Source organism: Adiantum capillus-veneris, chromosome 21, assembly GCF_014529385.1.
Source record: "Adiantum capillus-veneris isolate H3 chromosome 21, ASM1452938v2, whole genome shotgun sequence".
Lineage (NCBI taxonomy): Eukaryota > Viridiplantae > Streptophyta > Polypodiopsida > Polypodiales > Pteridaceae > Adiantum > Adiantum capillus-veneris.
The window spans coordinates 121,940,664-121,949,574 of record NC_140951.1 but is presented as its reverse complement, the minus strand read 5'-3'; the positions used below and the strand labels follow the sequence as shown (position 1 = coordinate 121,949,574).

The 8,911-nt window shown below is 41.7% G+C and overlaps 2 pseudogenes; both read right to left on the bottom strand.

Moving 5' to 3' along the window:
• Positions 1-5,640: 5,640 nt before the first annotated feature.
• On the bottom strand, positions 5,641-6,374 carry LOC147431647 (uncharacterized; annotated as a pseudogene).
• A 179-nt stretch (positions 6,375-6,553) lies between these two features.
• On the bottom strand, positions 6,554-7,200 carry LOC147431646 (uncharacterized; annotated as a pseudogene).
• Positions 7,201-8,911: the final 1,711 nt, after the last annotated feature.

Here is an 8,911-nt window from a genome sequence, read left to right as displayed (position 1 = left end):
AGAGCAATATGGCACTTCACAATGAAGAAGAAAGAAATGGGATTGATAACTCTGAAATTACAGACCCCCATAGTTGAAGCAAGTAGTAAAACTACAAGGACTCAGCCTGATTTGCCTAAGAGTACATATCAATGGGTCCCAGTGGCTTCATTACCAACCCTTTCAAATCTTTCACCTATTTCAAGGAAACATTCTTGTAGGAAACCAGCGACCCGTTCTAAGCCCGTTCTAAGAAGGTCAAGGTTACGTCATGTTGGATTTCTAAATACCTGTTAGAATCCCAAGGATATTATGACATGAATGATCAAATTTGGGTTCCTAAAGGTAAGCTATCTTCCTCTATCTCACCTGCAACACCACGTAAGTTAGATTCTGCAGCCCCAATATTGGTTGAGTACCGTGGAAATGGCAAGATTCCAAATTATCCCACATTTGTTCCAGAGTTAGTTTGGATCCCAAAATGAAATAAATCTATTCCATCTAGCTCAGAAAGAGGGAGTCACATGTAGCTTCTAGTTTCTCAGTTAGTTCATCCTTTTCTATCAAAGCCCCATATGCAACCTCCACAAACCATTGTGAGTCTCCATGAAGGCACCAAGAAATCCATATCATCACCTGTACAGTTACTATCGGTTGAAATCTTTCCACTCGATCTATGGGAGAGTCTCAATATGGCACTTGTGGTAGTGAAAATCTATTGACCTAAGTCACTCCCCACACAAACTAGAACAATTGATTTCAAAGGGTGATGAAACCTTTTTAGAGTACCCAAAGAAGGAGGTAATCCTCACTCACATCAGTCCTGCGATTTCCTTCCCTCTTAACTTTCCTTCCTTGACCTTTGAACCTCCTAATTTTAGGGATTGTGTATAAATAGGCTTATAGTGACTAACCACCACAAAAAAAACAAAAAGCCAGTAAAGAGTCAAGAGAAATTAGCAAAGAGAGTGCACCCTCTTTGTCCCAATCACTGGCCCAAACCTACATGAGTCACATCATGTGCGGTTAACAGAATATTATCTCACTAGTGGACCTAACCAACCTCTATTTTGCTCACAGGTATGGTTGGTTCACATGAGTATTCTTTTTCCTTGTCTCAAGGATACCACTTGTGCTATCATGTCCTCTCCTTGGAGTGGGCACATACTTACACTAGAAAACGAGGAAAACCTTGGGGAGTTGGAGTGGCTAATCCAACTCTTGAGCATAAGTGATCCCTACCCAATCAACAATGTTCGTATAATTGCCCATATTTATCATTTTGCGGATGTTGAGTATGCATGCCTCATGACATTCGTAGCGCTACTATGTAGAAAATGTGATGAGAAGGATTTAGACGATTGAAGAATGAAATACATGGTCTTACTAAGGAGGGATTTATTTATGTGGATGATGAGTATGGAGGTTTAGCTTTAAGCCTACGGGAAAGATCTCCACAACATCATCTTATCTTGATCCTCATTATACAAGTGATGACTAGTAGGTAGGTTAGTGTTCTAGATTGTGTCTATCTTTTAGTATAGTGCTTAGAGGAGTCCTTTTCATTTCTTTTTCTTACAGATGTGCCTAAGGAGGTGGAAGGTTTGGTTGTGAATCTTTGTGCAACTTGTGTGTACACAAGAATGGATTCTAAAGGCAACAACAATGTAGACAGTGTTCTAGATTGTGATCTATAGGTGGTTGATGTACCTATATCATATCCTCACCAAAGGCTATGTATCTTTGGATTTCTATGCTTGACACCGTGTATGGCAGTCATTTGGTAGTGGCAGTGCTTGTTGTTTGCATTAACAAGAGTTCCCACTTGCAACTTGTTCACAACATTTTCTCGGTCGCAAAGATCATCACAAGTACCTTGACACAAGTCTTCTATGTCAGTACCTTTCTAGGATTGCTTACTATGGGGTGCAATTTTCTTTACAAATAACTATTCAAGCTCTCTATGGTTTGGGTTAAAAACAACTTGCTCACAATGCTCAAGGAGCACAAAAGTGTATGTCTCATTGCTTCACAACTTTTTGGAATCAACCTGCACCAAACCACTCATTTCTCCTTGCACAATTGCATTCTGACCTACAGTGACCAATTTGAACCATTCTGAATCAAAAAGGAAATAGTCAAATTTTTGGAAACTTATCTTCAATATGTCTTGGATCACATCAAACTAGTCAAGTTGTCTCATTTTTGGTAGTTCTCATCTCGTGCACTTGCTCTACTCCTTTGTTCAAAATTGACCATTATGCCACTATCAAAGGTGGACCTATGTTGATCAATCCTTCACGCGCAAAAGTTATGTCCGTGTAACCAACGCACTCCGTACTTATGATACTACAATAAGAATCAAATTAGCCATTCAAAAATGTGGGGAACAATGCACAACATGGTTTGACATGAAAAGAACCACTCACATGCCAATCACAATCCAATTTGAACTCCTACTCCTCTTCTGGTACATCCTAGCTGGCTTGTTTTGCTACGAAAATCACAAGGTGCAACCATCACATACTTGAAAAATCTAAAAATTGTTGCAAATTTTTGGGCAATGGGAGGTTTTGGCAAGTGTGGCTTTGCATCCAACTTGCCCATCTACGGATTTGGTATTGTCTCTCCGTCTCATATTTTTCCAACCACTTTCTTTTTAACTCAAAGTTTGGAGGAATAAATGTCACGATCTTAGTTTGCAATTCCTTGTCCAGCTTTTGCACTACTCTTTGATCTTGTGGCACTTCCCCGATGATGTGCAAACCACTATCAAATTGCCATAGCTGAGGCATTTTTGGATCGGATCATCCAAGAAACACGGTGATGAATACTAGTGATACTTGAACAAGCCACCCCTCTGCCACAATTCAATTTGGATGGGTTCTCTAGCGCATGAGACCTTTTAACATTTTCATAGAGTAGTCCAAAAAGAACATCCACCTACTTGCACTCAACTGTCCGTTTGGCGTTCAGGTTGCGACATGTCTTTGATATCAATTCCGTCCCATAACATGCGTAACTCTTCTATGAGAGGAGCTAGATACATGTCCATATTTTTTACCTTGTACTTTTTTGGCACAATCAAAGATAATAGCAAATGGCCCTTCTTGATGGCCAACCATGTTGGAAGGTTGTAGTTCAATAGGCATATTGGCCTTGTACTCCAAGATGAGCTCCAAAGTCCCAATTGGTTCACTCCATCCATTGCCAAGTCGAGTCAAATGTTACAAGTTTCTACTTTGAAAGCAGATCATTTTTCTTCAATGTGTCTCCATGCATCCGTGTTAGTGGACACCCATAGAACTTCATTAGTAGACTGTTGGATGCATGTCAAGACATCAATCTTGCAATTAGCATGCTACTAAACATGTGTTTGATTCTAGGCACAATGGAGAAGTGTGGGAGGGCCTTCACAAGAATCAATTCACCCGAAACATCATCCCTATGTCATTTAGCATGACACTTTGGGCACTCCAATAGAAGCTCTACTCAATGACGAATAAAATACAAGCATTTTTGCAAGCATGGATTCTATGGTAATCCATGCCCATTGATGTGAGTAGCTTCTTTGCATCATGGCGTGTAGGTAGCATTTTGTTAGATGCAAGAAATATTTGGTCTCCAAGTAATCTATCAAAGTTATAAAAACTTGTTATAAATATGCATGGAATCACATAGTTAACAGGTGTTGCATTTGAGACTTATGACTAAAAAGTTTGCTAATGGTGTTGTCTGACCAACCATAAATTGATTGCAGATCTAGCATAGAAGGAGAGTCTTGTAACACTAAAACTCTTGCATCTTTGTACAATGGAAGCTGTGCATGTTTGTATAATTCATTGTCCTCCTCTTTTCCATTTGTAGGAGATGCATCTCCATCTTATCCATTTGTTGATAGTGAGTCCTAGGTATGGAAGGCATCAAGCCTCTCATCCATGTGTTCTTCCTCCAACATTTACTCTCTTCGGTGTGTGAGGTTGGTGACATCATTGGCTCTGCAGGGTTACCTTTGTATAATCTCTGTCTTTGCAGTGCCTGTAGTAATGTTGAGGCTAGGCCAACATGTTGGACCTACCCTCAATTCTAGTTATAGTAGTATAAACAAAGATTCTCTAATAAAATTCAATCAAACACTCCATCTTGTCGGATGTGACCATTACAAATCCATCAATTACAAGAGACTTTATACTTACATCCCTTGCAAGCACATGGGATTTTTCCCACTAGATTACTCTCTTTTATGAGCAATTTATATATGCACATGGTGATCTCTCTTTCTCGCTCTCTCTATCTCTATCCAATAATTTAAGAAAGTAATTTTAGTCAAGCCAAAAAATCACTTAGTCATGCCCTTAGGCCTTTGTATTGGCCACAAACATCCCTTTTCATTTTGGTCACCAACATATCTCTCTCTCTCTCTCTCTCTCTCTCTCTCACACCATATGAGGGACGTATGCCCAGAAAAACCCCAAAAGGGCACTGTGCCACAGGATGCACTTAGGGCAATCCGTTACGAATAGAACTTCTTTCTATGCAAGGTTTGACACAAATATCTTTTGGGTTTTTTCTACTCTTATTTGATCTATATTGGGCAACTTGGTACCACACATTAATGAAGCATAACAATGAAGTAAAATATATAAAACATACCTCAAGAGTGTCGTCCTAACCCTTGGCAAAAAGGCGTAGTAAGAATCTCGATCCATAATTATGCTTGCACACCATGATATAAAATTCAAATTCCATATCAAATGAACAAAACAAAGATATTGATTATAATGCATATCAATCATTCTACGGTCTACTATCACTAAAATCCATTAATTTGGCCCAGAGATTCCTCGAATCTAAAGTTAGAAACCTTAGGACTGCAAACAAAAACTGTTCGCCCTCGTTCATGCGCATTATTGAGAACAGAAACAAGATCCGCCGCAGGCTCTCTCTCTCTCTCTATATATATGTCTGTGTCTCTTGCCATTGCCATGACACATAACTTCTCTCTCTTACCATCGCCCCGCACCCCATCTCCTTGCGTCACTCTCTCTGCTTTCGATGTCCCCGCAGCAAAACCCCTCCCCGAACTGTACATGCCCTCCATCAGGCTATCAGCATCGGAACTGCCCTCCGTGCATTTGCTGTTCGCGCGCACACAACCACCATTGCTGCACATTGCAGCAAGGTCTTCCTCATCCAGCAGCAACAACCCGCTGGCGGAGAACACTCCTGTTTTCGGTGCCCCGTTGCACTTGCGCTTGCCACAGTCGACAGCGAGATTGGAATCCCAACCACCTGTCGCGACAAGGGACAACCCTTTTCTGACCCTCCAGTTTTGCTTCGAAGGCTGAGGAGCATCTTCTTAGATTCCCAATAATGTAATCTTAGAATCTTCTTAGCCTACTACTAGGTGGCTCTATGTCAAGGTTACATTAATTAATTAGCAAGATTCCATGTTTTCTTATTTCACTGTAGAGGAAATGGATTGCTTGACTTTGTTCACACAGAAGGTATCTCTCGACAACACGAAACACATAAGGTTAACATTTTGGCAGATTCGGCTGACTTTCAAACATAATTACCAGATTGCACCAAGACAATGGTATTCATACTCAAGATGACTATCTAAATTCAATTATCAGATGCATAGTTACATAAGCTCAGTCAATGGGAGTAGATGCTGGTAGTAAACAACCAAAATGCACAGCAGCAAAAGAACCCAACAGGTGTCGAGAGTGAGCTTGCAAAATCGCCAGCACGTGTACTGATATTTCTTCACATGTTGAGACTCTAGTCAACGAGATGTCTGTTTAGCAAGTTCGCAAGCCTACATAAGAGTGCATTCAACTTGCTGAGCTGCGTTTTCAACTTTGATACCTCAGCACGCAGTACCAAGATCTGCTCCTCTAGCTTAGAAACCTGGATATCAGCGACATTTGTCTCGCGTTCATCAATTGTGTCCTTTAATCTATGTATTGCATCCAAGACATCAGATCGAACAACTGCATAACCCTCCGCTCGATTCCTAGACACTTCGTGCAAAATTTATGCGACCATCTCCTCGATCTTGTCCAATCGTGGATCCTCGATTTCATCCAGTGACTCATCTACTTGCGTCTCTGTCATCGTGTCCAGCAAGTTCGTCTGGACCAACGGGATATAGTCATCGCCTATCTGTGGGCTCCCTCCGTCGGTATCATCATCCCCATCATTCCGATTTTGTTCACTAAAGTTATCTTCGCGATTAGTTGGCACGCTTGCTGGATTGTTGAGAAGACTCTCGATTAGCGAAATGCAGAATCAGAACCATTCCTATGCATATTCATGAACATACCTCTCAATTCCTTGCCACCGAGAGTGGAACCAGTCAGCGCGTGGGTGAGTTGTACCACATTCATCATTGTTGATGAAGATGCTAGCAACATCTTGGTATGTTGTGGTCGATGGATAAACCATGCATCTACATAGAGCTTTTGTCTTGCCTAATTGCATCCCCCGGCCTTGATAGGGTGTGACCCATGCCGATGACGGATAGTAATTCCCAGTTTTTAGCATTTTGTGCACGGTCGATAAGAAATCATTTCCCAATGGATGTCCCAATCTAAACTTCCAGAACATATATGTCCTATCAAAGATATTCGCGGGCGTCAAACAAACTTTTTTCTTCAAGTCTCCGCCGCCATATAAGCTATACAACTCGATGCCCTTGTTGATCTCATCTGCATGAATATTATGCATGACCACTCGAAAATACGGCTGGTCTTGGTCCTTCAAGCAGTAGCCAAGCATACCCTCGAAAGTATGCATATTACGTTGCTTCAAAGCACGGCAAAGGACCATCCCACCTGCAGGCACAGCCTTGTCCCACCCCAAGTACTGCTTTACTTTCCTATTTGCTGCGACCAAGGAGCTAGTCCAAAGCCCCATCACCATCTGGAAGTGCAAGTGAAAAAGAGTGCCGCCTCTTTCGATAGCACAAAGACCAGCAGCTGTCTCCCTTTCAAGGAATGCATGCATGGAAGCTAACAAAGCTACATCAATATCTGAACCTCCTACAGACACCGTAACACTAACCTCCATGAGCCTACAGCTTTTCGGCTTCACAGACCTCCAACTACGAGCTGGCAATGACTCAACCCCATCCCTTTTTCATTTTTTTGATATATTACCCTCATTTGCACTCTGTCTGCAGCGGGCCTCTGCTTTGAGTCGAACCATAGCCCTTTCTATTAAACAAAAATACACAGCACAATACAGACAGAACAACACGCACTGAGCTCCTTGTGCTTCAATTCAGCAGACAATCGCGTCCGTAAACAAAAATACACAGCAGAACTTACCTCGTTGTGCTTCGATTCAACAGGCAGTCGCGTGCGCACAGAAAACCAGCTGAAGCAGCTCCCAACGGAGATCCCGAGCACTCAGTAAGAGCATTCGCAGTCTTATAAAACGACCAGCAACACGTATTTGTGCCCAGCAATAACCAACGCCAACTATCCTGACACATGCCAGAGCGCTTGGCTCGCCTTCATTTCGGTTCCTGGAGTTTTCTTGGCATCTACAGTGATTCGCCTTAATTCGCCCCAGAAAAAGTAGTTTTCGGGACCTACTAGCTAAGTCTATAGATATCTCCAAAATTTTCTTTTAAACTACTTTAATCAATTGCTATTGACAAACTTGGCTCCAAGAACGTCTCTTTAATGGTAATGATGCCCATTTCTGTACTACCCATTTTTGCCAAAGTGAGCTATCCTACTAGTGACTCGTGAGGATCACCATAACACTATCATGTCACTATGGTTTACCCTCAACCATAGTATTTGTAGACAAATACTAGGCCGTAGGCTGCTCACATCATGCTTGCACAGGTCCCCCTCATCTCTTTCCATCTCCTTCACCACATTGACTCACGTCTTTCCCTTGATTACAAATGAGCCCTCTTTTTCCATGCTCTTCGAGTCTTCCTGTATGTTAATTGGAAATCTACATACATTGTTGAGCCCCACAGCTTCTCCAATTTTGCAACCACTCCATAACTACTCATATATCATTAACCTTACTTCCCATCATACTCAAGTGCCATGCATGTCACGTATGTGTGTATTATTGTTAACTTTGACTCTCCTAACCTACTCATCTACTGGCAACTCCAATTTTTTTATTCCTACTTTCACAAGATTCCTCCCAACCATCCTCATGGCCCACACTCTTAGCCTTCGTGAGGCTTGAAGTCACTTAATTTCTCTAAAAGGGAGAGGATGGAATCGAACACACACGTACAGAAGCTAAGCCTAATGAGTATAGCTATAGCCAACCAACCACCGACCTGAAGTTGCTTGGAAGTGGAAGCCTTATATTGAAAAAAATGAGCATGATCTGTGCGCCTGACAATCAATTCAGCATCTAACCGCTGCTCGTTTGTCTTCAGCATCGACGGGCGCCTTGGAGGCTTTCTTCGAAGCTACATCTGTGCCTCGACAGGCGCGGCACCTCGCTGCTCATCCCCTATTTAATCGGTCGCCTCTACCTCGCATCAACTTAGATTCCCTTTTTTAATTGATTTTACCCCAGCTGGTAGCCCCTACTCATCTACTAACATTTCAATGTGACATTGGTAGGTTGTAATAAGAGCGCCAAGGTACACCATGGCTACAAGATGTCACGTAGCAAAGACACTCAAGGATAATTAAAGTGAGAATCTCATCTAATTGAAAGTATTTTCTAGGATTTCTCTTTGGCTTGACATGTAAGGTTGTGTTTTTACTTGATATGATGTATTACAACTTGATCTCCCTAAATGTGTGTGTGTGTGTGTGTGTGAGAGAGAGAGAGAGAGAGAGAGAGAGAGAGAAAATCTTTGGTGATGTTATTCTTCCTGTACCAATAGATTGATACTCTTGAATGATTGTTTTCTCTTTCTTGTAACATTACTTAA